The sequence below is a fragment of the Ictidomys tridecemlineatus genome, chromosome 4, assembly GCF_052094955.1.
Source record: "Ictidomys tridecemlineatus isolate mIctTri1 chromosome 4, mIctTri1.hap1, whole genome shotgun sequence".
Taxonomy (NCBI): Eukaryota; Metazoa; Chordata; class Mammalia; order Rodentia; family Sciuridae; genus Ictidomys; species Ictidomys tridecemlineatus.
In genome coordinates, this window is record NC_135480.1 from 93997633 (window position 1) to 94004665 (window position 7033).

The 7033-nt window shown below is 41.9% G+C and overlaps 1 protein-coding gene across 1 annotated transcript in view; it reads right to left on the bottom strand.

The window, feature by feature from the left end:
- Positions 1-5119, bottom strand: part of Rdx (radixin) — an 84391-nt gene extending 79272 nt beyond the window's left edge. Inside the window, exon 1 of the mRNA XM_078046965.1 lies at positions 4979-5119. The gene's annotated coding sequence lies outside the window, so the exon portion shown is untranslated. The remainder of the gene's footprint in view (positions 1-4978) is intronic.
- Between the last annotated feature and the right edge of the window lie 1914 nt (positions 5120-7033).

Consider the following 7033-nt stretch of genomic DNA (forward strand, 5'->3'; position numbering starts at 1 on the left):
TCAATAAATGGGCTAAGGAACTAAACAGACACTTCACAGAAGAATAAATAGTCAATCAACAAAGATATGAAAAAATGTTCAACATCTTTAGCAATCAGAGAAATGCAAATCAAAACTAAGATTTCATCTCACCCAAGTTAGATTGGCAATTATCAAGAATACTGAGCCATTCTTGAGCCTCTGGACTTTCTCATATAAGATATTAAATTTCCTTATTGTTTAAGACAATTTGAAAATGTTATTATTTGTATCCAAAGCATCTTAAATGTTGTAAGGGCTAAAAACCAAAAACTGTTCACAAATTCACCTGTAGTCGGTCCTATTTAACTTCAACTTTTCACACATGAAAAAAGAATGCAAGGTCTAGAAAGCCCTTAGAGATCACGTAAAACATAGGGGGAAAGTATCTTGTATCAATTAGAAGGTACTAACTTTATATATTCTATAATCTTGGAGAAAACAGTAACTTCTTTTTTGATACTGTATCTAAAATAGTCTTTCAAAATGAAATTTTTTCCTCTAACTCAGGAGTTAGCAAAGTTTTTCTATAAAGGAAAAGATAGTAAATATTTCAGGTTTTGTGAGCTATATAGATTCTGCCATTGTGGCTCAAAAGCAGCCACAGACAGTATGTAAAGAAAAGGCATGTATGTTTCAATAAAACTTCAGTTACAACAAGAGACATGTAGGTTGGATTTGGTACACTGGCCATAGTTTGCCGGCCCCTACTCTAAAATGGCTACTAGCAAGAATTCTCTTTCAAACAAATCAACTTTACTAAACCTCAAAAATAGCTTATTTCAAATATATATAAATTATGAAGAAAAGTAACCAGCATTTCTTGATCATTAGATAACTCGATGTAAAAAGTTTATTTGCCTTGTTTATACACATAAATTAAAACTGAGTACAGTTGGGCACAGAAGCACACCTGTAATCCCAAGCAATTCAGGAAACAGAGGCAGAAGCATCACATGTTCAAAGCAGCCTCCACAACTTAGTAAGACCTTGTCTCAAGAAATAAAATAGGTTGGAAACGGTGATACAGCTCAGTGGTAAAGTGCCACTGGGTTCAATCCCCCAGTACTCAAGGTGGGGGATCTGATTTAGTACCTGTAACTTAGAATTAAACTGTGAAAAAGTCACCAATATATTACAGAAGGAAAAAATGCAAAACTTACTCATACACAAATTTAGAACACCTATGAAGTATAACTAAGCATTTTAAGTTAGTGAATTTATAAGGATTGCTATATATAACAGCTATTTAGTGGGGGGTGAGGGGTCACTACACAACTCCCAATCCAAAAGAACCATTTCTTGAAGGAAGTTGACACTAGAGTTCTCTATTAAATGGAATGAATAAATAGTAAATCACATAGATCATTATTCTTAATAGTTTTCAGACAAAAACAACCACAACCACATATTACATGGACATTTCACTAACCCAAATCATGAACCTTTATTTTATTTTATTTTATTCAGTACCAGGGATTGAACCCAGAGATATTTAACCACTGAACCACAACCCCATCCCTTTTTATATTTTGAGAGAGATCTCAATAAATTGCGGAGAGCCTCACTAAATTGATGAGCTGGCTTTGAATTTACAGTCCTCCTGCCTCAGCCTCCTGAGTTGCTGGAATTACAAGCATATGTCACCATGCCTGGCTAGGAACCTTGTTTTAAAAGGACACCATGTGGTTTTTATTGTTGTTGTTGTTTACTATTAGTCATACTCTAGAAAAAAAACAAAAAGTGAATTTCACCTTTAATCATTAGTCAAAAAAATTTGCACATGCACTTACACAAACACTTCCGAGTACAGCAAATTATATTTCATAAATTCATTCAATGATGAAAACATGAGAAGCGATTTAGTATTTAACATAATTAATACTATTTTAGTGTTTTTACAATATAATCTTATTTTAACAAACTTTAAAATCACAAGGGATATCAAGAATGTTTATCCTTGCATAAGAATTGGTATTTTCTATATATACAAGAATTACTAACAATTGTTAACAGGACTGGAAAAGGGGTTGGAAGCGTTTGGGGAGTTTGGAGAGTGAAGAGAACTTTAACTTTCCCTTTACATCTCTCTGGGTTTTTTAACTTTGCCATAAAAATAAATTATAGTTGTGAACATTAAGATATACATTTAATATAAATTTTAAGAAAAATACCAGGAACTTGAATGAATAGAACAGGCAGGATTTCTCTAAAACAGCCTAGAGATGGAGGAACCATCTGAGATCAGAGTGAACACCTCTAACACCAAAGAGATGAACATACTCTGGCTATAGAAGTCAGAAGTTCCTAGAACAGCCTTTACTGATCAATAAATACCAAGAACCTTAAAGTAACCTTGTAAAGGTAGAGTCTATAGCAACCCAATCCAGCTCTACTGGATCCTGTACCCAGCAATAGGAGAAAGTAGTGCCCACCAGCTTTTGATCTACAGGAGGTTCCAAAACCATCCAAGAAAGGGTGACTTCCTAGACTTCCCAGGTGCACAGCAGTAACATGAACTTCTACCAGACATACTCTAAGGGCTGAAGATATGACTCAGTGATAGTGCTTACCTAGCATGCACAAGGCTCCAGGTATGAACCCCAGCATTACAAAAAAAAAAAAAGACAAGACTATTAGCTATTCTCTACAGAGACGCTTCATCAGTACTGCTTGGGTCTTCTTTTTTTCAGTTGTTTTTTGTAGCACTGGGGATTGAACCCAGTGGTGCTTTACCTCTGAGCAATATTCCAAGCCCATTTATTTTTTTACTTTGAGATAGGGTCCAGCTAAATTATTGAGGCTGCCCTCAAACTTGCAATCCCCCTGCCTCAGCCCTCCGGTGTAGCTGAGATTATAGGCATGCACCACCACACCCAGCCAGTCCTCACAATCTTATTGGTCTTCGAGAGATAATGGTTAAAATTGGCCCTCATCTTTAAATGGTTTAAGTTAAAATGCAGTAAGTTAAAAATAAATTTAAAAAAAAAACAATATTTCCACCATCATTCAACATTTCAGATTCTACTACTGTAGAATATGTTGTTGTTAATTATATTAAAAGACGGTGAACTGAAAGCAAAATATACAAAGACTCTCATTTCAACAGCCTGCCAAAGATAAAAATGAATATTAAAAAAGTCCAATTCTGTTGTTGGGAATGGTGAAGCAATAAACAACAACAAAAAACCTTTGTTCCAATCCCTGAGACTACTGACAATTAGCAAGAGACAGGAAAGAACTGCAAAGTGTGTCACTTCTTACCATCACAAGGAAAACAATAATCAATTTAATTTCCAGTTAAGTAATCACAATTTCCAAAAAGTAGGACAGACTCAATATATTTTACCCACACCAAATAAATGACATGTCTGAACCCCTCCTACAGGTTCTTCATGTGTATGGATAAAGAAGTGAACAAAACAATGTATATGCTCCATGATAGCAAGAATTTAACATTTTTAAGTGTCATAATCAAATTTTGTCTCAATTCCAATGTTATTCATTCCTATCATCTGCTTATTAAATTCCAAACTATAGTTTAAACATGGTTAAGAAGCTGCAATCCTTTAAACAGCATACAATTTCTCAAAAGAAGTGCTTTACATTGTCATATTTTAATTATCTTCTTCTCTAGAAGATATACTGGTAAAAGCAAATACTGAAAACAAAACAAAACAACCCCTCCTCAAAAAAAAACTGCAATCCTAAATTTTAGTCTCTTTCCTCAAATCTAATGATGCTGTTTTGGCAAATGGTCTAAGCCATTATTTATCCAGCAAAATGAACGGGACAATTGTTCATTCTAAGCCCGTCCATCATATGAAAGAGTATTTAGTGTTCTAAAAACTGTATGCTCCGTCAACAATAGATTGCAATGTCTATGTCCAAGTACTCGCTTATCAAATAAACCCTCATTATCTTGGACTTTTACATTTACATCGTGCCAGTCTTACACAGGACTGCTGTGGAGCTCCTAAACATGTCTTCTGTAAAATCTCAACTATATTAAAATCTATTTTTTGATGAAATTGATTTTTTAACATATTTTCAACCTCATTAATAACCACTCTTTGAGGAAAAACAAATCCTGGGGATTTTTTTAAAGAAAAATGACATCTGTGTAGCAACTGATGTGCTCCATTTAAACTGAAATAACTAACGTACTGCCCCCTTTCAAAGTTAGCTCGGGAATTGAGCTCAGAACCCGGTAAAGGAAAGGGGACTGTGAGGTACTCAACTTTTCTGGTGGGGGCTGAGCTAATAAACTGGGTGGCTTAAGGGCTCAAGAAAGTTAAAGGGCCCCCAGCAGCAGCAGCAGCAGCAGCAACAGCAGCAGCAGCAGGTAGAGTGGAGGCGGGAAGGCGGGCCTGGCTTCGCGGGTGCAGGCGGCGGGAGCAACTGGCGCCCCAAAGCCTGTAATGCAACAAGCTTTTTGCCACCAGGGAGGAACGCACGCTGTCTAGTAATTCAACACTCTTACTTTCAGACTGGAGGTCGGGGAGAAGTTCTGATCAATGCCTTCCCTGCATGGCAAAACAGAATCCTACATGCCCTTATTACCAGTATTTTTCAAATACCCCCATGGACGTGCTGGCCCAAGCCCGCGGCCCAGTCCGACCTCCCTGGGTCTGGGGGTGCGAGGCCGACGCTAAGGGCGGATCCCACGCCGCGCCCGGAGGAGAAACGTGCGGCTGCCGGGGACTTCGGCCCGAACTGGGCACTGTGGGGCCGCGGCCGCCACGACTCGGCCGGGCCTCGCGGCTCCCGCCAGCTCCGGGAGCGGCCTGGCTGGGTCGACAAGGCGGCGGCGCCTCGGCCCGCGGGGCGCGAGCTAAGGCGCGCCAGGCCCGGGCGCCGGCGCCACCGCCGGGCAGCAAAGGGCCCCGCAACTTCTTGCCGTCACCTCAACGTCTGCGGCGAAGCCCGGGAGAGGAAAGGGAGGGCGCCGGCGGCTTACCCGAGAGCGAGCGGTTCCTGCCCGCGCGCCGACTGGCTGGGGCGCTGCGCGGCGGCGCCAGGCGTTGGGGCTGCGGCGGGGAGGGAGAGGTGGTGGTGAGAGCGCCGGGCAGCTGGAGAGGAGAGGCGCCGCCGACACCGCAGACAGCTCCGCAATATGGCCGCCCGGCGCCTCCTCGGGGGGAAAGGCGGGGCTGCCCCGCGCCCCCCGCCTCCCCCTCCCGGCCAGCGGGCCTCGCGCGGCGGCCTGAGCGCCAACCCCGCCGCAGCCGCGAGGGCCGCCCCGCCCGGGGCCTTTCCGCCGCAGGCCGCGGTCTGAGGCAGCTAAGGCGGGAAAGAGGCTGCCGTCCCGGGGCCCCTGGGGAATCCGGGCACACGTCAAGAGGGGCAAATCCTTGCAGAAAACCCCGGGCGTGAGCGAAGCCTGCGGCAAAGGGTAGAGGAGCCGCCCAGCTTGGAGTGCGCCCGCCGCCTCCCCCGCGAGTGGAAACTTGAAACTCCCGCTGTTGCCAGCGAACTCACTGAGGGCGTTTCCAGCGCCCCCGGGGAGGCGTTCTTCCCAGGGGGAATCCGGCCGCGGGTGGGGCGCGTTACTTGGCCGCTCGGCTTGAAAATCCTGGAGTGGGAGAGAGAAATGGGCCTACCTGAGAGGAACTTGTATTTGCAAAAAATAACGTTTAAATTATTTTGGTAGGTTTTAACCTACTGGAAAAGCTTGCTTTTTTTTCGGAGGCAATTTGTGAATTCACCCAAAACCTCAGTGGATATGACAACAATCAGAAGAGCGAGTTTTGATCCAAGCCAGGATGTGTGATCATTTTTATTATCAATGACATTCCTTGGCCCTTAAAAGGAGCGGGTTGAGAAGAAAAAGTTGGAAGTAGAAACTCAAAAGAGCAGCTAAAGCTAAATTATTTAGGTTTGGAGAGAGCCTTAACTCTAGTCCACTCATTTCAGTTAGTAACAGACTACATAGAGCCTCTTCTCACTTCTGGAACAGTGTTATACTCTCCAAGCTGCCTCCCTTGGGTATTTCCACTGGGATTCAGAGTAAAACGTGCTACAACAAGTGCACAAAATCAGATTAGCCTGGCTTAACCGGTTTGCAATGCTTTAGTTTATCTTTTGTAAATAAACCTTAAATTCCAATAAAACTCAAGAGTGTATTTAACTTTTATAGGACAAGTAATTCATATCCTTCCTGCCTTCGCATTTGCCTTCATTGAGACAGTAGCTTTTCCAGGAACTCTCTCCAGATCACTTTCACTAAGTTTCCTCTTCCGTGAGTTTCCACCATTGCCCTTTGGAGACCTTTCTAAACAATTAAAAGCCCCAAGAGACTCCAGGGTTACACTCAAAGGCCTTTAGATTGCAAATTCCTCCAGGATGGGAACCAGGTGTGTGCTTTGTAATCAAACAGGTTTATGTGGTTCTTAGAGACCACCAAAAGACAACTCCTTTGTCTCCGGAGACACAAAAATTATCTAGGTAATTGTTCAGCCTTCTACATCAGGTTGCACGCATAAAGATGGTCAAAGTATTATGAAAATTCATAAGTAGTACACTAATCAAAAGTCTGTAACACCCTTTTGCAACTGAAAATGAAGGATTCACTCTTGTTGGGCATGTATCAGGTACAGGTGAGAAAAGCTTTCACAGGACTCTTAATGATTATAACAACCCTGTGTTTGGGATGAAAACTAGTGTCAGCTTTTTAAAAATAAGTGAATAAAGATATCCTCAAAAGCATTAAGTAATTTATCCAATGTAAACCTGCTAGGAAGTGGCAGAACTATGACCAAACCCAAAAATATATTTGCATCCAAAGACTTGATTTTCTTCTGTCCTCTGTAACAGCAAATAGAACAGAAGTTGTAACATTTCAGTTGATGATGGTATTAGTAAATATTCAAGGCTGGTGAGATAAAAATGGTAATCTCAGACAGTGTGAGTGGGAATGTAAACTGAAATAACCTCTTTAGAAAGCAATTTGGCATTGTGATTCAATCTTTAAGTAAATTCATAAATCTTACCACCCACAATCCCATGTCTGGGA